This window comes from Oncorhynchus nerka, linkage group LG21, assembly GCF_034236695.1.
Source record: "Oncorhynchus nerka isolate Pitt River linkage group LG21, Oner_Uvic_2.0, whole genome shotgun sequence".
Taxonomy (NCBI): Eukaryota; Metazoa; Chordata; class Actinopteri; order Salmoniformes; family Salmonidae; genus Oncorhynchus; species Oncorhynchus nerka.
Window position 1 is genome coordinate 31,491,329 of NC_088416.1, and position 23,247 is coordinate 31,514,575.

Genomic DNA, 23,247 nt, shown 5'->3' on the forward strand with positions numbered 1-23,247 from the left:
CCCATTTAATGGGTACACACTCTATAGGCTGTACATGTGCATGTATGTATACCACCAATTAATGGTTTCTTTTGACTGTTCATTGTCCAATTAATAAATTATTGCATTTATTTTTAAGTTATATAACAACATTCCAACCTTGTTTAGCATTAATATCTAGTCCAAATATGGCATTATTCCACTCTGTATCTGTTTTGGTCAGTATTAATTGGGGACTTTAATTTTTAAGCGAAGCACAAATTCCACTATTGTGGCTAATCCTTATTGTGGCTAGCTTCACACAGGTATGGGAACCAACTGCTGCCTCTCTGCTTCTGCCCAGTCGGAAGGAAGAAAGAGTGGGAATTGCACCTCGATGGAATTGCACCACTGTTGCACTGGTCATCCACATCGGCTTGTCGTTGAGTTAGTAATTGGATTGTCACAGTAACAGTCAACCACCAGACCGAATATGGATGGCTATTTAAATGAAGTGTTATCAAGTGTTACTCAAATGCTATGTTGCTGTGGCTTGCTACCAGAGGAGGCTGGTGGGATGAGCTATAGGAGGACAGACTCATTGTAATGCAATAAATGTAAAGGTATCAAACATATGGAAACCACGTTTGACTCTGTTCCATGTATTATATTCCAGCCATTACAATGAGCCCGTCCTCCTATAGCTCCTCTCACCAGCCTCTCCTGCTTGCTACACACACTCGAACGGTGACTGCATTTCAAGCCATGCATGTTTGGATACCATGAGCACGCAATCTCCATATAGAGCAGATTGGGAAAAGGCACAACCGGCAGTATGTGAGCTCTGTACAGTGCAAACCAACAGACGGGGTAGGAAGTGGGTGATGACATCACGATTACTTGGGGTCAGTGGGTTCAGAACAACAATGACAAAAACTGTATTTTGAAGAAATAGAAAAAGTAGAAACATAGAAATAGAAACAGAAAAATACCCAAAAGGGCACTTGAGGAGTGGGAGGGCAAAGGGGAAGGTCCTCTGACATAGGTAGACCCCCCTATCTGTGCCATTGGCATAAAGCAGCTTCTCTGGATCCCCACAAGGTAGGAGTTCGTCCTCCTGTTAACCAGACAGGCACTAACAAAGTATAGACTTCTGATCACTGTCCATGGTGCTGAAATTGTGACATCTATTCGATGATAGGCTTTCTGTGGTGCCACGGCATGTAGCCTAGAGCTTTAGCTAATGGATAAATGTTTATTGGTAGGCCTATTTGGCAGAGGTGTGGACTCGAGTCACATGACTTGGACTCGAGTCAGACTTGAGTCACAAATATGATGACATGCAACTCGACTTTGACTTTAACACCAATGACTTGTGACTTATTAACTTGGACTTGAGCCTTTTGACTCGACCTTACTTGATACCCTCCCCAAGCTCAGATATGAAAAATGATGCTATTAAAAAAGTGTGCAGCGCATCAACTCTTCATTTAACAGATTACAGTTTGAATCGGACAGCAGCCAATCAAATTGTGCCAGCTGAGAAAAAATTGTTCGTGGCAGTGCAGAGGAATGTCGGCGGGTGAATTCAGATGGAGCCCTTGGAAAGATGATAAACAAAATTATTATTTTCGGATATAAAGACAACGCTGTATCAACAAAAAACGGATTGCAACTTACAAAACATGCTGGAAGGAAATTACAGACGGAGGCGCAACAACTTCCAACTTTGTTCGACATTTGAAGATGCACAAAGAATGGTAAGTGCTGGCTAATATAGCCGACAGCTATATATTTTATTACTTTACTAGTGTATTGTCATGACGTTGCCTCTGGGTGTGGCGAGCCCAACCCCCTCTCCCTGCCTCCCCCTTTCCTCCTTCAACTAGGCTGCTGTGGCCAGAGAGACGTCGTAAATTCCTGAGGATCTCCTCATGGACACACAGTATAGAGAGAGTACATTTTCATAGAGAACAAAGGAATTCCTTCCACCTCACAGAACTTGAGGTACGAACAAATTTCATGTTCCGGAGAAAGTATAAAAGATCGGTGAAGAATCCAGCTACGAACTGGTCTGTTTGTTACAACTTGGGGAGGCTCATGGGAGATGGTGTGGCCACATTGCCATAATGCTGTTTATATAATAGCCTCAGATATGGGGTTTACATCTAATTGTTGTATAGGATCAAATCAAATCAAATCAAATTTATTTATATAGCCCTTCGTACATCAGCTGATATCTCAAAGTGCTGTACAGAAACCCAGCCTAAAACTCCAAACAGCAAGCAATGCAGGTGTAGAAGCACGGTGGCTAGGAAAAACTCCCTAGAAAGCCCAAAACCTAGGAAGAAACCTAGAGAGGAACCAGGCTATGTGGGGTGGCCAGTCCTCTTCTGGCTGTGCCGGGTGGAGATTATAACAGAACATGGCCAAGATGTTCAAATGTTCATAAATGACCAGCATGGTCGAATAATAATAAGGCAGAACAGTTGAAACTGGAGCAGCAGCACGGCCAGGTGGACTGGGGACAGCAAGGAGTCATCATGTCAGGTAGTCCTGGGGCATGGTCCTAGGGCTCAGGTCTTCCGAGAGAGAGAAAGAAAGAGAGAAGGAGAGAATTAGAGAACGCACACTTAGATTCACACAGGACACCGAATAGGACAGGAGAAGTACTCCAGATATAACAAACTGACCCTAGCCCCCCGACACATAAACTACTGCAGCATAAATACTGGAGGCTGAGACAGGAAGGGTCAGGAGACACTGTGGCCCCATCCGAGGACACCCCCGGACAGGGCCAAACAGGAAGGATATAACCCCACCCACTTTGCCAAAGCACAGCCCCCACACCACTAGAGGGATATCTTCAACCACCAACTTACCATCCTGAGACAAGGCTGAGTATAGCCCACAAAGATCTCCGCCACGACACAACCCAAGGGGGGGGGCGCCAACCCAGACAGGATGACCACATCAGTGACTCAACCCACTCAGGTGACGCACCCCTTCCAGGGACGGCATGAGAGAGCCCCAGTAAGCCAGTGACTCAGCCCTTGTAATAGGGTTAGAGGCAGAGAATCCCAGTGGAAAGAAGGGAACCGGCCAGGCAGAGACAGCAAGGGCGGTTTGTTGCTCCAGAGCCTTTCCGTTCACCTTCCCACTCCTGGGCCAGACTACACTCAATCATATGACCCACTGAAGAGATGAGTCTTCAGTAAAGACTTAAAGGTTGAGACCGAGTTTGCGTCTCTGACATGGGTAGGCAGACCGTTCCATAAAAATGGAGCTCTATAGGGGAAAGCCCTGCCTCCAGCCAATTAGGAGGCCTGCGTCTTGTGACCGTAGCGTACGTGTAGGTATGTACGGCAGGACCAAATCAGAGAGATAGGTAGGAGCAAGCCCATGTAATGCTTTGTAGGTTAGCAGTAAAACCTTGAAATCAGCCCTTGCTTTGACAGGAAGCCAGTGTAGAGAGGCTAGCACTGGAGTAATATGATCAAAGGATGAATGAGTGAGTATGATACTAGGTTCGTGCAGATAACCAACAATTTACAAAGTTTGGAATGAGACTAATGTGAGGTAAAGTAAATAATTCATGAATTCCAAGACTAATTGATCAGATAAAATATCTGAAAAGTTATTTTAGGAAATTATAACTTTGTAATCTGAATATTTTTCCTTGGTGCCCCGACTTCCTAATTAATTACATTTACATGATTAATAAGTTGATCGCGTAATACTAGTTACAGAGAATCTTTGATAAAAATTATAAGTCTTCAATTTAATGATAGTAAAGACACGACAGTATCATGTAGGCTAACGTAACGTTAAATCAATGATCCTCCACACAGTCAGTCAGTGCGGGAACGTGATCATTGCACCCAAGATTGAGCTACAACTGGCTAGGCAGTTGGTAGCGTAAATCCTGCCTGATGTCACTGCTGTTCCTAAAACCATTGATATACGTTAACCTACTGTAACTACACACAGTGTGTGTGTGTGTGTGTGTGTGTAAGGTTGGGCGATTGTGTACAAGCCTACATCGCCCGATTACGATCCTCGATAGTTGATCGCTATGGGGGGCTTTCTCATGGCTACCCATGTATTTCAAATCAAATCAAATGTTATTTGTCACATACACATGGTTAGCAGATGTTAATGCGAGTGTAGCGAAATGCTTGTGCTTCTAGTTCCGACAATTCAGTAATAACCAACGAGTAATCTAACCTAACAATTCCACAACTACTACCTTATACACACAAGTGTAAAGGGATAAAGAATATGTACATAAAGATATATGAATGAGTGATGGTACAGAACGGCATAGGCAAGATGCAGGAGATGGTATCGGGTACAGTATATACATATGAGATGAGCAATGTAGGGTATGTAAACATAAAAGTGGCATAGTTTAAAGTGGCTAGTGATACATGTATTACATAAAGATGGCAAGATGCAGTAGATGGTATAGAGTACAGTATATACATATGAGATGAGTAATGTAGGGTATGTAAACATTATATAGTGGCATTGTTTAAAGTGGCTAGTGATACATTTTTTACATCAATTTCCATTATTGAAGTGGCTGGAGTTGAGTCAGTATGTTGGCAGCAGCCACTCAATGTTAGTGGTGGATGTTTAACAGTCTGATGGCCTTGAGATAGAAGCTGTTTTTCAGTCTCTCGGTCCCTGTACTGACCTCGCTTTCTGGATGATAGCGGATGATAGCGGGGTGAACTGGATGATAGCGGAGTGAACAGGCAGTGGCTCGGGTGGTTGTTGTCCTTGATAATCTTTATGGCCTTCCTGTGACATTGGGTGGTGTAGGTGTCCTGGAGGGCAGGTAGTTTGCCCCCGGTGATGCGTTGTGCAGACCTCACTACCCTCTGGAGAGCCTTACGGTTGTGGGCGGCGCAGTTGCCGTACCAGGCGGTGATACAGCCCGACAGGATGCTCTCGATTGTGCATCTGTAAAAGTTTGTGAGTGCTTTTTGTGACAAGCCAAATTTTTTCAGCCTCCTGAGGTTGAAGAGGCGTTTCTGCGCCTTCTTCACAACGCTGTCTGTGTGGGTGGAACAATTCAGTTTGTCCGTGATGTGTACGCCGAGGAACTTAAAACTTACTATCCTCTCCACTACTGTCCCGTCGATGTGGATAGGGGGGTGCTCCCTCTGCTGTTTCCTGAAGTCCAAGATTATCTCCTTTGTTTTGTTGACGTTGAGTGTGAGGTTATTTTTCTGACACCACACTCCGAGGGCCCTCACCTCCTCCCTGTAGGCCGTCTCGTCGTTGTTGGTAATCAAGCCTACCACTGTAGTGTCTTCCACAAACTTGATGATTGAGTTGGAGGCGTGCATGGCCACGCAGTCGTTGGCGAACAGGGAGTACAGGAGAGGGCTCAGAACGCACCCTTGTGGGGCCCCCGTGTTGTGGATCAGCGGGGTGGAGATGTTGTTACCTACCCTCACCACCTGGGGGCTGCCCGTCAGGAAGTCCAGTACCCAGTTCCTCATGTTAACATTTCACAACACTATACATGGTGTTAACATTTCACAACACTATACATGGTGTTAACATTTCACAACACTATACATGGTGTTAACATTTCACAACACTATACATGGTGTTAACATTTCACAACACTATACATGGTGTTAACATTTCACAACACTATACATGGTGTTAACATTTCACAACACTATGCATGGTGTTTCACAACACTATACATGGTGTTACACAACACTATACATGGTGTTAACATTTCACAACACTATACATGGTGTTAACATTTCACAACACTATACATGGTGTTAACATTTCACAACACTATACATGGTGTTAACATTTCACAACACTATACATGGTGTTAACATTTCACAACACTATACATGGTGTTAACATTTCACAACACTATACATGGTGTTAACATTTCACAACACTATACATGGTGTTAACATTTCACAACACTATACATGGTGTTAACATTTCACAACACTATACATGGTTCACAACACTATACATGGTGTTAACATTTCACAACACTATACATGGTGTTAACATTTCACAACACTATACATGGTGTTAACATTTCACAACACTATACATGGTGTCGCAATGCTGCCATCTTTAGACTGCTTGCTGGCGGAAATAATGTAATTTCTTGTTCAGTAATTGAAGTTGGAAATTCAAACATTGCAGATTGTTAAATAACTTTTCGATGCAATTAATCTCTTTCAATAACGTGTTGAAGGAGAATGAGAGGCTCAATTAAAGATGTCCAATTGCTGTATTTGAAGTACCATTCCCTTCTGCCCAGTTTCTCGGATGTTGCTAAAGCAATCAAGCTGTTTTTACCAACCCTGTAACTGTCGCTTCTGCAGAGAGATAGTTTTCTAAACTTAAACACATGAAGAGCTAGGCCTGCCTAAAAACCATTAGGCTCCCGGTCTGATATGCGCTTTTGAACACCTGAGTAAGCTTCATTCATTGCTCTGGCGCCATCGTAGCCTTGACCATGGAATTTGTTCACTGATTTCCTCTTACTTTCAATCAGTTAAATGTTGTATTGTTCAAGCTTGAGACACTTTTTGGGGAAAAATATTTCCGGGCTACGGAGGGCTAATAAAGTACTAGTAAAGGCCCAGTGCGCCACTTTTGTGGAGAAAAAACAATGTCTATTTTTTTATTGTTATTTATATATTTTTAAAATTCAGATTTCTTAGGGGGTGTTTCTGCACCCTCAACACCCCTACTTCCTGCAGCTATGGCAACAAGCACGTCTGTATAACCTCTCCCCTGTGTGACAGAGGTAGGATGTGGAAAAACAGCAGGACTCTTCCCGCATTAACATGCTATATGGAACTAGGAATATCTTGCTAACTGGTTGTTGTTATACACTTGCCGCATTCCACAAATCAGCAAGTCGGACATTTTCGAGTTTCCTATTTCCGACCAGCATATGAACGCAGCATCTCTCCTCCTTTCCTTGACGGTAAAAGCCAAGCTACACTGACTGACTGGTAGTGCATACAGTATTAAGTGTATGAGTGGATGGGGCAATATGTCATAGTGCTGGTGATGGAGCTATCTGAGTGTGTTTCAAATGGATCTGAGCTGTGGGCTTTTAGTGTCATTAAAGAGACCTTGTGCCATTACTGAGAACGCCTGTGTGTGACTCAGAGTCATCATGTGTAGTACGACATGGATGAGAGTGTGTGGAGTGGAGGTTCCAATTAGGATTGAGATTCTCCCATGGATTTGAGAGGATCCTGTTGTCTTCCCATTCTCTCTCTCTCTCTCTCTCTCTCTCTCTCTCTCTCTCTCTCTCTCTCTCTCTGTATCTCTCCCTCCTTCCTACTCTTCACCCTTATCTTGCATGAGAGGCGACGGCTGGGGATTGATGGCAAATAGAATTTTCTTTATCGCCTTGGTCCTCCTGCAGTGAGCCCTGCATACGCACATGTCCACACACACACATACACACACACACACGAACACACACACACACACATTTGAAAACACACACACACACACTTGCAGTAACACACTCTCTCTTTTATGTACCACACTAAACCTTCACAGAAGGTCTCCTGCTAATACATCATTGTTCATAAAACTCCCTCTATTTGTCTTTCTCTGTGTTTCCAGTTGTCGTACCAGTAACAGGAAGAGTCTGATCCTGACCACCACCTCCCCCACTCTGCCCCACCGCCCACACTCTCCTCTGCCCCTCCCTGGACACCTCGGTACGGACTACAGCCATCTCGGACTGCAAACATCCTACTGTAAACACGTCATTATACAGTACCTCTCCTCCTCTTTCATGCTCTGTCTGTTTCTCTATTCCCATTCCTTTATGTTTCCAGGAAGTAGCCCTCTGGACAGCCCACGCAACTTCTCTTCCAGCACCCCGGCACACTTCTCATTCGCCTCCTCCAGAAGGTAACAGCTCCCTGACACTGTGTGTATGCATGCGTGTGTATGTGTGTGTGAGAGAGGGAGGGAGAGGTGAATACCTGTTAGATGCAGGTCTAGCACCTCCCAGTGAGAATGATCACACCTCTCAGAATCAGTGGTGAGAGGAAGCCAAAGAGCCTAGCCAGGAGGTCATCCCATCTCTTCCCAGTCAGTCAGTCAGAGTTAGAGGACCAGAGGCAGGAGCAGTAATAGCTTCCTGTACTCACGGCTCTCATTTATCAAATCCTTCTGCCAGTCTGTCACTGCAGCATGCTGCAGCCCCATAGAAACACAATGGCCAGGCCACTCCACTCTATTCCCTCTCCCTTCGGATGGCTTGTATGACTAACACAATACGGTGGATCAGTTGTGTTATACAGGATGTATGTCGCCTCCTTCGCATATTTCCATATTACTTCCATTGGTGGATGCATTGAGGATGTTGGGCAGAAGTCTGATGCTCTCAGGTTTAATACTGTACATTGTTTTTCTCTTCTGAAGGGCTCCTTTCTCTTTCTAACACTATGATGGTCTCCTTTCTCTTTCTAACACTATGGTACACTCTTACTGTCGATGGTCCCTGGCATCTCTGCCCTCCTCTGGATATGGCACCAACACGCCCAGCTCCACGGTAGCACAGATTTACCCTGCTTTGTCTCATGCATCAATGGCCTTTTCCTAAAAAGCTCTTAGTCTTTTCTTTAAAACTGAAGTCAGACAAAGGAAACACTATGGTACACTCTTACTGTCTCTGTCTCCTTTCTCTTTCTAACTTCTCTGTCTCTGTCTTTTCTCTTTCTAACACTATGGCACACTTCTTCTACTTCTCTGTCTTTTCTCTTTCTAACACTATGGTACACTCTTACTGTCTCTGTCTCCTTTCTCTTTCTAAAACTATGGTACACTCTTACTGTCTCTGTCTCCTTTCTCTTTCTAACACTATGGTACACTCTTACTGTCTCTGTCTCCTTTCTCTTTCTAACTCTTTCTAACACTATGGTACACTCTTACTGTACACTCTTTTCTACACTATGTCTCTGTCTCCTTTCTCTTTCTAACACTATGGTACACTCTTACTGTCTCTGTCTCCTTTCTCTTTCTAACACTATGGTACACTCTTACTGTCTCTGTCTCCTTTCTCTTTCTAACACTATGGTACACTCTTACTGTCTCTGTCTCCTTTCTCTTTCTAACACTATGGTACACTCTTACTGTCTCTGTCTCCTTTCTCTTTCTAACACTCTTACTGTCTCTGTCTCCTTTCTTTCTAACACTGGTACACTTACTGTCTCTGTCTCCTTTCTCTTTCTAACACTATGGTACACTCTTACTGTCTCTGTCTCCTTTCTCTTTCTAACACTATGGTAACACTCTTATGGTCTCCTTTCTCTTTCTAACACTGGTACACTTACTGTCTCTGTCTCCTTTCTCTTTCTAACACCATGGCACACTCTTACTGTCTCTGTCTCCTTTCTCTTTCTAACACTATGGTACACTCTTACTGTCTCTGTCTCTTTCTCTTTCTAACACTATCTCCTTTCTCTTTTCTAACACCATGGTACACTCTTACTGTCTCTGTCTCCTTTCTCTTTCTAACACTATGGTACACTCTTACTGTCTCTGTCTCCTTTCTCTTTCTAACACCATGGCACACTCTTACTGTCTCTGTCTCCTTTCTCTTTCTAACACCATGGCACACTCTTACTGTCTCTGTCTCCTTTCTCTTTCTAACACCATGGCAACACTCACTCTTACTGTCTCTGTCTCCTTTCTAACTTTACACTAACACCATGGTACACTCTTACTGTCTCTGTCTCCTTTCTCTTTCTAACACTATGGTACACTCTTACTGTCTCTGTCTCCTTTCTCTTTCTAACACTATGGTACACTGGTACTTACTGTCTCTGTCTCCTTTCTCTTTCTAACACTATGGTACACTCTTACTGTCTCTGTCTCCTTTCTCTTTCTAACACTATGGTACACTCTTACTGTCTCTGTCTCCTTTCTCTAACACCATGGTACACTAAACACCATGGTCTCCTTTCTCTTTCTACACTCTTACTGTCTCTGTCTCCTTTCTCTTTCTAACACCATGGCACACTCTTACTGTCTCTGTCTCCTTTCTCTTTCTAACACTATGGTACACTCTTACTGTCTCTGTCTCCTTTCTCTTTCTAACACTATGGTACACTCTTACTGTCTCTGTCTCCTTTCTCTTTCTAACACTATGGTACACTCTTACTGTCTCTGTCTCCTTTCTCTTTCTAACACTATGGTACACTCTTACTGTCTCTGTCTCCTTTCTCTTTCTAACACCATGGTACACTCTTACTGTCTCTGTCTCCTTTCTCTTTCTAACACTATGGTACACTTACTGTCTCTGTCTCCTTTCTCTTTCTAACACTATGGTACACTCTTACTGTCTTTGTCATTGCCTCGGGGACTTCTTCAGTTTCTCTCTCTCATTCACACACTCATAGACACACACAAATACCGGCACACACATCATCTCGACCCACATTTTCTCTGTATTTGATTCTCCTCCCTCAGGATTCTTTCTCTCTCTCTCTCTCTCTCTCTCTCTCTCTCTCTCTCTCTCTCTCTCTCTCTCTCTCTCTCTCTTTTTCTCACTTATGTAACACAACATCAGAGGCCTGGGGACTGCTCTCGTCTGGCCAGTGAGAGAGGGAGGAACAGAGGGTAGCTAGATAAGAACCAGACCGGTGGGATGAGAGAGGAGAGTAGAAAAGAGGAGAAAATAGATAGTACACGCTGTTCGGTGCCCAATTCACCACAGGCTCTATTTAGCTAAATAACCCCACTGGAAATAATACATCAACAAACAACACATATATATCTGAATGAGCCCAGACATGGAACTTAGTATGGAGCTGGCAGGGTGGCTTCTAATAAAAAAAATAAAAAAAATAAAAATAAATATTTACCAAATAAACTAAGTGTAAAAAGTAACACAATAGAATAACAATAACCAGGCTATATACTCCTCTCCCCTGGACTGAGTCTGACCATGACTATTTTGGAGACAGATCCATTTGGGAGTGAAAACTGTGCTTTTTCAAAACCCTGGCAGACATATTGAGAAAGCAGCATCGATGAATAACATAACATTTATAACCATGAAATGCAGTGACAGAGATAATCTTCCCGTCCTTCCATCCATCCTTGTCCTGATTGTTTTAAGCAGGGATGCCAATTGGGATTGATTTGGGATTGAGCCTGTGGTGAATGTCAAGTCCCATTGCTTTGACTCAGCAGGTAAATGAGTCTGTGTCTGAAAGGGACAGATTAATGTAGCAGACCCTGGTGCTGTGCTCACTTCATTAGTGTCTCTCTCTGTCTCTCAGAGGTGAGACAGATGAATGAGGTTAACTGTCCCCATTTCCCAGTATAGCCAGAGCCACCAGAGTACATGATTAGCTATGGTTCTGGCCAATACAAAAACTGGATTTCATGTATGAGAGAACATCAATTTTCATCCTCTTTTGTCTCCTGTCCAACACCTCCACTCTTCCTCCCTTCTCTTTCTCCTCCTTCTCCCTCTCTTCCTCCCCCTCCAGTCCTCCAGCTCGTCTCAGGAGCGGCTACACCAGCTGCCCTTCCAGCCCACCATGGACGAGTTGCACTTCCTGTCCAAGCACTTTGGCAGCACGGAGAGCATCACCGACGATGATGGGGGCCGCTGCTCACCACAAATGCGACCGCGCTCCCGCAGCCTCAGTCCTGGACGCTCCCCCTCCTGCTATGACAATGAGATCGTCATGATGAACCATGTGTACAAGGAGCGCTTCCCCAAAGTAAGACATGACACACACACACACACACACACACACAAAAAACATAATTTTCTCACACACTTTCAAGTGCAAGTAAGGATTGATTAGAGCAGACTGGTATCAAAAGGAAGCAGGTTATGGTGTTTGCTCAGTGTGGTACTGTATGTCAGAGAAACTCTCTCCTATGGAAGTTGAGGGGAAACGAGGCTGCCTCCTCTCTGATTTGTATGTCAGGAGTTATGTCTACTTTTAAACAGGTGGAAGTGAGAATGATGGAAATACCACGGCTCAGTGGAGCAAAACGGAACTATTTCAGCTTGAAATAGATAGAACTCTCCTAAATCTGTTTCCTGTATCTCCCTCTCCCAGGCCACGGCTCAGATGGAGGAGCATCTAGCAGAGTTCATCAATGCCTTCTACCCTGAGAGCGTGCTGCCGCTGGCCGACGGGGTCATCAGCTTCATCCACCATCAGATAGCAGAGCTGTCCAGGGACTGCCTGTCCAAAGCTCGCAAGGGCCTCATCACTACTGTCTACTTCTTTGAGCTGCAGGAGAACCTGGAGAAGCTGCTCAATGACGTGAGTCACAGAAGCACTGCAACTATAGGCTAAGATGTTATGATAGGTGCCAGGACAGGTCAGTTCTGGGGTTATAGAGCTGCCCATAAGCCACTGTTGCAGTGTATAACATCAGCATAGCCCTGAGTGGAATTGTTGAATGGGAGCCACATTGTCTCAATATCAGGCTCTTCTCAGGTCTGGGTGGCATAGCTGCAGGCTGCTGAGAGGCACAGTTAGTTCCTATCATCTCATTTCAAATGACAGCACTATGCCTTTCAGAAGGATAAGAACGAGTAAAGGAGTAAAATAAGGCTAATTGTGTGTGTGATTTGTCTGAGTGGATAGAAGCTATCAAGGAACTTAATCTGCACCCTTTGTTTGACGGGTTGATTAAATCGTTCTGATTATTCTGGGTTGCCAGTATTCTGTTTGATTGGATTAGTTTTGCCTGGAATATAACTGTTCTCACATCCCACGTTGCTGCAAAGCTTTGATTTATTTTGTCTTGTTCTGTCTGTCGCTGTCTGTCTCTCCCTCTCTCTACTTCTCTCTCTCCCTCAATGTTTCTCTCTCTCTTCCTCCAACTATTCCTCTCTCTCTCAGGCGTATGAGCGATCAGAGAGCTCAGAGGTGGCCTTCGTCACAGAGCTGGTGAAGAAACTCCTCATCATCATCTCTCGCCCAGCAAGGCTGCTGGAGTGCTTGGTGAGAACAGAACACAGAACTCTCAACACAATCACAGTCATGGTAATGGTCATGGGAGTGTTCACAGTCATATTCACGGTCCATGGCCCCACTAATTATTTAACAGACCATATCCCTGGCCTGGACCAAAGACAAATCATTATGAACATTTAAACAGGGGGTTTATTACACATTAGGGCAAAAATACTGAGCTCCAACTAAGCACCTTGATAAAAGGCCCAATCTGACTGGCTAGCCATTCCATTTGCATTTAGATTAAAATTTCATTTGCCTCGCTACAGTATTACAAATACCAGCGGCCCCCTGAAGTGCTGTCTGAGTCTCACAGACCGTGACTGTGTCATTTATAGTTTGAGCCTGTGTGTGTAGCCCAGACTGACTCAGGGTCTCTGGCAGAGCAGTAGTCCTGTCCTCTGGGTGACCGCAGCCAGCAGGCCTCATGAACTTGGCTTCCATCCAACCTTTTTATGTGCGTAAAGGGCATGTTGGATAAAAAAATGACATGACAGGCCCGATGGAAACTGGACGCAGTATTTGCAGCATACTGTAGTTATACTGCACTCTGACTCTTTTATGCTCAAATATTGAAATAACAACCCATCAAATGGAAGTTAACTTAGTGTCTTGCAATGACATGTTGTATGGTCCTCCCACTACAACTAGTTAGGGAAGTATGCAGTTTATTAGGCTACAGATTAAATCATTTATGATGAACTTCACAGGGTGGTGAAAGTGCAAGGTGAGCTTGATGCTCCTTTCCAATAAATATCCAGGGTCTTATTCTGGTGACATCATCATCGATGATTGGGTGCTGTTTGACGAATAAAAATGATGTCGCTCTTTTGTCCACAATAATCTCATCAACTCAATTCTGGACCTCGAAGCCAGGTCTACTGCATTTCTTTCATTGTTCCCCTCTAATCAGAGAATGATTTAGACCTGGGACACCAGGTGAGTGCAATTAATTATCTGATAAAACAGAAAACCATCAGGTTCCGACCTCGTAGGTTAAGAGTGTAATACCCATGATGTAGGCTGTGCTCTAGTCAACAGATCGCAGGGATCGCAGGGATCAACAGATACAGTACTGTGCCAATACCAGAGTGGGCACACTCGCTATATACAAAAAAGAATTGTGACAAAATACAGTTGAAAATGTGATGGAAACCCATTTAACTTGTATTTTTTATTTGGTACATGCATAGACGCGGGAAGTAAGGGTGCTGAGGGTGCTGAGGGCCCCCTTGAAAATTCAAATATTTATTTTTAAAAAATGGCTTCATAAAAGTAGTGTACGAACCGATATAACGTCTGTAGTGCGTGCAATAAAATTAGTTATATCTTGATTCAAGCAGTGTTATACCTGTGTCACACTGAATGTGGTCACCCTGTTCCTGTCCCTCAGGAGTTTAATCCAGAGGAGTTCTACCACCTGCTGGAGGCAGCAGAGGACCACGCCAAGGAGGGACACCTGATGAAGACGGACATCCCTCGCTACATTATCAGCCAGCTGGGACTGACACGAGACCCTATAGAGGGTGAGCGAGAGAATGAGTCCGAGAGAGAGAGAGAAAGAGGAAACCTTGACTTGTGTTGACTACTGTTGCTCTCTCACTCTATGTATTGCTGAAAGGCAGCTCATAGGTACTCCCTCTGTATGTCCCCAGAAATGGTGAACCTGGACAGCTACGACAGTGAGGGACCTCTCACCCCAGAAACAGACGACTCAACAGAGGTGAGAACATTGTCCCTACTCCACCTCTTCCCAGCCCACCCACCATCAACCCCCCTCTCCCTCTGTCCCTTTGAGTTAAGTCAAACTGTAGTCCAAGGCCCTGCTGACTAATGAATATGACTGCTTCCTCTACTAATTACTTGGCACAGTGGACAATACTCTACGTAATTGAGTCCATTTGCTTTGATTAGAGTCTGAAGTCAAAGCAGGATATCCTCTAGTGCCTTGTAGGCCTGCAATCAGCCCTCCTTCAACCATCAGGACAGGTGCCAAAATTCAGCTAACTGGACAAGAAGTCAGGAAGACAAGGGTAGCACTGGGGGAAAAAGATGACGTCACTCCTGTGGGCCTGGTGTTGGAGGTCTGGCCAGATCCAGTCTCATCTTACCCTGCTGTTATGCTCTCTCCCTCAGGGCAAGATGAGCGCTATGAAGACGCCCGAAGAGGCTGACTTCCAGACCATAAAGCTGATCAGCAATGGAGCCTATGGGTGAGTGTGGGTGTGGGTGTGAGTGTTGGTGTGGGTGTGTTCACGCATATGAATGTTACATTAGTACATGTCTCTGAGCCATATTGTTGATGTCCATTAAATGGTTTTAGGAGAAAACACTGGATTTACTCAGTAAAATGTGTAAAAAATCAGATTACTAACTGTGTGTATGCGTGTGTGTGTCTCCAGAGCTGTTTACCTGGTCCGTCACCTGGAGACCCGTCAGCGTTTCGCCATGAAGAAGATCAACAAGCAGAACCTGATACTGAGGAACCAGATCCAGCAGGCCTTCGTAGAGAGAGACATCCTGACCTTCGCTGAGAACCCATTCGTGGTCTCCATGTTCTGCTCCTTTGAGACCCGCAGGCACCTCTGTATGGTCATGGAGTATGTGGAGGGTAAGTTAACACAATAATACACTGGGCACCACTTGTTGTCTGTTTAGGACAAGAGCAGCATTTAGGACATTGCTGGTGATGGGAATGTTAGCAGTCAGCCTGATCACGTGTTATCTGTTGCCAGGGGGAGACTGTGCCACCCTGCTGAAAAACATTGGGGCATTGCCCGTGGAGATGACGCGCATGTACTTTGCCGAGACCGTCTTGGCACTGGAGTACATCCACAACTATGGCATCGTGCACCGCGACCTCAAACCAGACAAGTAAGACCTCACTTGGGTTGGCATTGAACAATTATCATATGGGACTCATTGGAGTGAACTCAAATTTTGATTATATTACAAACACGAAGAGTGTTTCAGGTAACCTTTGACCTGTCTGTCCCCAGTCTTCTGATCACTTCCATGGGGCACATCAAGCTGACTGACTTCGGCCTGTCTAAGATGGGTCTGATGAGCCTCACCACTAACCTGTACGAGGGACACATTGAGAAGGACACCAGAGAGTTCCTGGACAAACAGGTGTGCATTGTATATAGAGCAGAGAAACCCACCACAGTATACACAACCTTGGCAGGCGTTCAAAATGAATTTGCAGTAATATATTTAGATTTCTACATTTTCCATTACCACTCAGACCAAAAACTATTTCTAGACAAATGTAATAAATAAATGCTGAGTTTATAAATGTGTGCATATAGTTGTCAAAGCGTGAAGAAATGAAATGATCGACATCAAACAAAATGATAACCAAATATGCCTCAGTTATTATAATCAACTGTCTTTTCAGATGTTTTGTTTTTCCCACCCTTTGAATGGTGCTGCTTCAATTAAATCCCCAATTATTTATTGGCTCGGCTTTTTCTCACAGCCACAGATCTGTTAGCATTTGATGAATACCCATCTGCACATGAAAACACAACGTCCAAAGCTTTCATGTTTCATCCTGGCATTCTCACATTGATCCCATCAGCTTGGAAAACACGTGCATTGGCCACACATGTCTCTCACTCACGTTTTGAGAGAGAGTGGCCTTAGCATCTCACCAGTAGTGTTTTATTCATAAATATGAATACAGAGCCTCTCATAGGAGCGCTGTGGTTCTGTCCTCCATCAGGTGTGTGGCACGCCAGAGTACATCGCCCCGGAGGTGATCCTGAGACAGGGCTATGGGAAGCCAGTAGACTGGTGGGCTATGGGCATCATCCTCTATGAGTTCCTGGTGGGTTGTGTGCCGTTCTTTGGAGACACGCCTGAGGAGCTCTTTGGACAGGTCATCACAGGTGAGAGGTCAGGGGTTAGTGGTTTCATTGAGCAGCATCTTACAGCCATTTTGAAGCCATCTTTCTCACATCTACATTGTCCAATGCAACTTATCTCTGTCTGTCTCTTGTAGACGACATAGTGTGGCCAGAAGATGAGGATGCTCTTCCTGCCGATGCCCAGCATCTGATCTCTACTCTGCTTCAGACCAACCCACTGGTCCGACTGGGCACAGGTCAGCATACACGTGCATGTTGACAAAATGCTTAACATCAGACGTGTGCTGTAGCAGAAATGGACTAAATTGCCTATTCATAGTGAAAATATAGATTCACTCAACAACACACATCTTATCTCTCTCTCCCTCTCTCTCCCCCTCTCTCGCTCGCCCTTTCATTCTCACTCTCCCTTTCATTAATTCTCTCTCTCTCTCTCTCTCTCTCGCTCTCTTTCTCTTTCGCTACCCCAGGCGGTGCATTTGAGGTGAAGCAGCACTCGTTCTTCACTGAACTGGACTGGAACAGTCTGCTGAGACAGAAAGCTGAGTTCATCCCCCACCTAGAGTCAGAGGAGGACACCAGCTACTTCGACAGTGAGTCTCTCTCTAACTGCACTGCCCCCTGGTCACATGGAGGAGAACTGTGCTGACTCGTTGCATACTTAATGTATAGAATAAGGCAGTGGTATTCAAACTTTTTCAACGGGGACCCCGTTCTCTTCTCCAGAATTTCTGGGGAACGCATTTTTTTGCCACAATTTCTCGTTACCCAAGCCCACCCCACCCCTAATCTATTGACAAAAATGTTGATTTTTACATCAGCAAATAACCTTCAATAACATTTGAATCTCTTATCAAAGAACCCAATAAATACATTTACTTAATAAAATTGTATTTCTCAAAAAGGTTTGCATATTGTCCTATACAATAATCTTTACTCTGTTCCTCAAAAAATAACTGCAGTTTGGTCACAACCCCAACTTTGAATACCACTGGCATATGGGATAGAGATATGAACTAGCTGTGTTTGGAGCTTTGAGGCACTTGTCCATACTATGTGTCTGTGTGTGTGTGTGTGTGTGTGTGTGTGTGTGTGTGTGTGTGTGTGTGTCCTCTTCCGTCCCCAGCCCGCTCAGACCGCTACCACCACGTCCACTCTTATGATGAGGACGACACAAATGATGATGAACCTGTCGAGATCCGTCGTTTCTCGTCCTGCTCCCCTCGCTTCAGCAAGGTCAAACTCTACACTTACTCATCTTTAAACTTCAGTTAAACACAGTCTCAAATAGCCGACCTGTTCATTTTAATAGCCGGCCCACACTACACATTTCAGCAAATAAACGGCTGTTTGAAATAAACACTGGGTCTAAATGAATTGTTTACAACGTTTCCATGAATTACCATGAATTGTTTACAAGGTTTAACGTTTAATTTGTTACATTAAATAATTCAGTAATGACTCAAAAAAGTGATGGCAATCATCAGTTTTTATCGCCAGTAAGAAACTGCTAGCCATTGGCTGCTAACAGCTGAGAACTGCTAGCCATTGGCTGCTAACAGATGAGAACTGCTAGCCATTGGCTGCTAACAGATGAGAACTGCTAGCCATTGGCTGCTAACAGCTGAGAACTGCTAGCCATTGGCTGCTAACAGATGAGAACTGCTAGCCATTGGCTGCTAACAGATGAGAACTGCTAGCCATTGGCTGCTAACAGATGAGAACTGCTAGCCATTGGCTGCTAACAGATGAGAACTGCTAGCCATTGGCTGCTAACATTGGCTGCTAACAGATGAGAACTGCTAGCCATGGGCTGCTAACAGATGAGAACTGCTAGCCATTGGCTGCTAACAGATGAGAACTGCTAGCCACTGGCTGCTAACAGCTGAGAACTGCTAGCCATTGGCTGCTAACAGATGAGAACTGCTAGCCATTGGCTGCTAACAGATGAGAACTGCTAGCCACTGGCTGCTAACAGATGAGAACTGCTAGCCATTGGCTGCTAACAGATGAGAACTGCTAGCCATTGGCTGCTAACAGATGAGAACTGCTAGCCATTGGCTGCTAACAGATGAGAACTGCTAGCCATTGGCTGCTAACAGATGAGAACTGCTAGCCACTGGCTGCTAACAGATGAGAACTGCTAGCCATTGGCTGCTAACAGATGAGAACTGCTAGCCATTGGCTGCTAACAGATGAGAACTGCTAGCCATTGGCTGCTAACAGATGAGAACTGCTAGCCATTGGCTGCTAACAGATGAGAACTGCTAGCTAACTGGCAAACATCAGGAATACAGACCCCCCCCCCCTCAGAAAGCAGCTGTTCGCTCTTGTGACGAAAGTAAGACCTGCAGAAAAAAATGCAGATTCAACGAGAACAATTATTCTGTCAAGGGTGGGGGTTTTTACAAATTTTTATTAGAGGCATACTAAGACAAAACGTGGCACAGTGTGTAAATGATAGCACATTAGTGTAGGAAATTAAGATATTGCTTAAAATACTGGAAGTGAATTCAGGAATTAAACAATTAACTATGCAAGTGAGCAAACGCTGTGTGCTTTAAGCAAATAGACACCTGACTCAGATAGAAGCCAGTGTCTAATAAGCACATGTTGTGTTTAGTGATTCAAGCAAATAAATGCCTGGGCTATTAATTGATGTTTACGTAAAACCTATATTTTGGCCTAATTAGTTCTTCTGTCTCACCTCCCTTCTCCAACACTCCTTGCTGATCGAGATTAACTTGATGCCCCTCATTGTATAGGTTCAGTGGCACAATTAGCTTTCACAGATTAGTCAAGAAGGGGAGATCTGAGTAGAAAGAGACATACGCCTGAGGCATGTGTGTCAATAATAACGTCTGAGCCAAGTGACTTAATGTGACTATCACACATGGTAGACTAAGTCATGAAAGAACCAATTTTGTAACCTTGGATTTTATTGACACACATGCCTCAGGCGTATGTCTCTTTCTGCTCAGATCTCCCCTTCTTGACTCATCTGTGAAAGCTAATTGTGCCCCTGAACCTATTGTAAAAGTCATGGGAAAATGTGTAATTTTTCCCTCTGTGGGTTCTGAAAGCTTATTGGTCCTCTCTCTGTTGGGAACTACAGGTGTACAGCAGCATGGAGCACCTGTCCCAGCTGGAGCACAAGCCCCCGATGGTGACCCGACGGGAGCACAAGGGCCCCAGGGAGGACCGGGCGGCCAAGAGAGAGAGTCTGGGCAGCCTGACCTTGAGAGACAAGAGCTGGAGGACAGGATCACCTGAGATGTGAGTATGACCACTACTGTACTCTGACTAGTACTAGTACCCTCTTACCTTGCATAACAAGTTGGAAATGTGACATTGTTGGTCCTCATTATCAAGGCTCTCATTATCATTACTCATTGTTTGTTTTCATAAATACAATAAATCTATTCTGTGCTGTGTTGTTGTGTGTAGGAAGCGACTGTCATGCTCAGAGTCATCCTTCACTGAGAGTGACTCCAGTCCTCCATCTGGGGCCCGGCGACGCTTTTCTGCCCTCATGGACACTCACCGCTTCGCCTCCCCACTAGAGGCCGATCCTGAGCTGCCAGTGCCCACCAGGCAGCCCCCAGTCAAGGCCAGGGGCACCTCTCTGGAGGGGGCCATGGGCACCACATCCGTGGGCACCACATCCAGCCAGGGGGATTTTAGGAAGGAAAAGGAGGGCAATGGGTTGACTGCTGGAGGTGAGGGCATTTGGCATTAGATAATGGATGAATCCTGGCTTGACATACACTTTGATACCTATATGATATTATTCCTCCATCTTTCTGCTCTGCTCCAGACAAGCTGCTGAGGCCAGCTGATGTACCAATGGGAGTCATCCCCAGCCCCAACAGTACTGTGACTGCTGGGGCAACAGAGCCCCAGGGGTCCCGGGCTACCAACGAGCTGGTCCTGAGGAGGGTCCGCCACAGCCAGCTCTCAGCTGAGGGAGAGAAGCGCAACTCGCGACCCGTGACCAAGGTCATCAAGTCTGCCTCCACCACAGCCCTGTCTGTCATCATACCTACAGGTGAGGAGCTGGAAGGCAAGGGAGTGTGAGAAGAACGGGGCTGTCTGTTGCTAATGACAATATTAATGTTAAACAGTAAAATGGTTAACTGGGCTTGTTATGGAAAATTGTACATTTCTTAAAAACTATCAATTGCTTTGACCTTCAATTGACTTATTCAGATGGTTTTTCTCACACTTTATTCCTGTGATTCCCTCCCCCCTCCTCAGTGGAGCAGCATGGTACGTCCCCCCTGGCCAGCCCCATGTCTCCTCGATCCATCTCCTCCGACCTGTCGTCTCGTGACTCCTCCCCCAGCCGAGACTACTCGCCCACCGTCAACGTGCTGCGTTCTCCCATCACTATCCACCGCTCTGGGAAGAAGTACGGTTTCACCCTCCGAGCCATTCGAGTCTACATGGGAGACAGTGATGTCTATAGCGTACACCACATGGTCTGGGTGAGACGGCGATAGAGATGATATGTTCTGTATTCGTTTCCATGGACAAAGTAGTGTTGAGTAGACATCACTCTTTTGAGAAGTTCTGTATCATAAAAAAGCATCGCTACAATTTGTAGTGGAAAAACAGACTTGTCCAATAGCATGATGACTTGTTTGATTGATGTTGATCTGCTTCAATCACAGCATGTGGAGGACGGAGGCCCTGCCCAGGAGGCGGGACTCTGCGCTGGTGACCTCATCGCTCAAGTGAACGGGGAGTCTGTCCACGGGCTGGTGCACACTGAGGTGGTGGAGCTCATTCTGAAGGTGAGAGGAAAGGAAAGAAACAACAGGTGTTTTTTCTACAGTATAGAATACAGGTGAAGCCTATCATACACTGCATGCACAATTATTAGGCCAGTGAGTATTCTGATCTTATCATTATTTCTATGCACATTTTCCAGCTCCAAACCATATAAACTTGAATACTTATTGGATTGAACCATTTTCAGGTGATATGTATTTGTGTAATGAGGGAGGGTGTGGTGAAAGTGAATAACACCTTATGTCAAGGTGTGCATAATTACCAGGCAGCTTCACCGGACAATCAAACGTTTTGTTGCGAACAGTCAACTGGGGGCGCATAAAACACATGGAGAAGAAAAGGTGCAAATTAACTGCAAAAGACTGGAGAATAATTAAAATTCAAGCTACCAAGAACCCATTATCCTCCAGTGCCACCATAATCCAGAACTGCAACCTACCTGGAGTGTCCAGAAGTACAAGGTGTCAAGTGTTCAGAGACATGGCCAAGGTCAAGAAGGCTGAAACACCACCACCACTGAATAAGATTCAACAGTTGAAGCATCAAGATTGGGCAAAGAAACACCTGAAGACAGATTTTTCTAAGGTTTTACGGACAGATGAAATGAGAGTGACTCTTGATGGTCCAGATGGATGGGCCCGTGGTTGGATCAATAATGGACACAGGGTACCACTTCGAGTCAGGCAAGGTGAAGGAGGGGTACTGGTATAGGCTGCTATCATTAAGGATGAGGTAGTTGGACCTTTTCGGGTTGAAGATGGACTGAAACTGGAAGATACTTTCTTCAAGCAGTGGTACAGGAAGACGTCCTCAGCATTCAATAAGGCCAGGATCTTTATGCAGGACAATGCTCCATCACATGCATCCAAGTACTCCACTGCTTGGCTAGCCAGCAAGGGCCTCAACGATGCCCAAATAGTGACCTTGCCCCCTTCCTCACCTGACTTAAATCCTCTTGAGAACTAGTGGGTCCTTCCCAAACGTGAGATTTACAGTGAGGGAAGACAATACACCTCTTTGAACAGCATTTGGGAGGCTGTGGTTGCTGCTTCAGCGAAAGTTGATCGAGAACAGATCAAGAAACTGACAGACTCCATGGATGGAAGGCTCAAGGCAGTTAGTGAAAAGAAGGGTGGCTGTATTGGTCACTGAATATTTTTGAAAGGCCAAAAATGTTATTTAATTGTCATTTTGTGTTACTTATTTGTTACACTTACTCTACAAATTGAGAGTAAAAAGTGAGTTGGGAGAAATTATTTTTGTAATGTAGTTGCCTAATAATTGTGCACACTTATATATTCCCATGAGAAAGACAAAACTCACTATTCCTTTGTTAAATATTCAGGTTTGAGATTCAATAATTGTGCAAGCAGTGTATACTGTACTTTTTTGGTCCGTTGTTTCTCCAGAGTGGAAACAATGTGATGGTGACCACCACTCCCTTTGAAAACACCTCCATCAAGATTGGTCCTGCCCGCAAGTCCAGCTACAAGTCCAAGATGGCACGGCGCAACAAGAAGACAGGGGCTAAGGAGGGACAAGAAAGGTACAAGTGGGTTTCTCTGCACAGCAGATGCTACACTATGATTTCAGAT

The 23,247-nt window shown here is 44.8% G+C and overlaps 1 pseudogene; it reads left to right on the plus strand.

Moving 5' to 3' along the window:
* Positions 1 to 23,247, plus strand: part of LOC115122166 (microtubule-associated serine/threonine-protein kinase 1-like) — a 70,550-nt pseudogene that overhangs the window by 43,101 nt on the left and 4,202 nt on the right.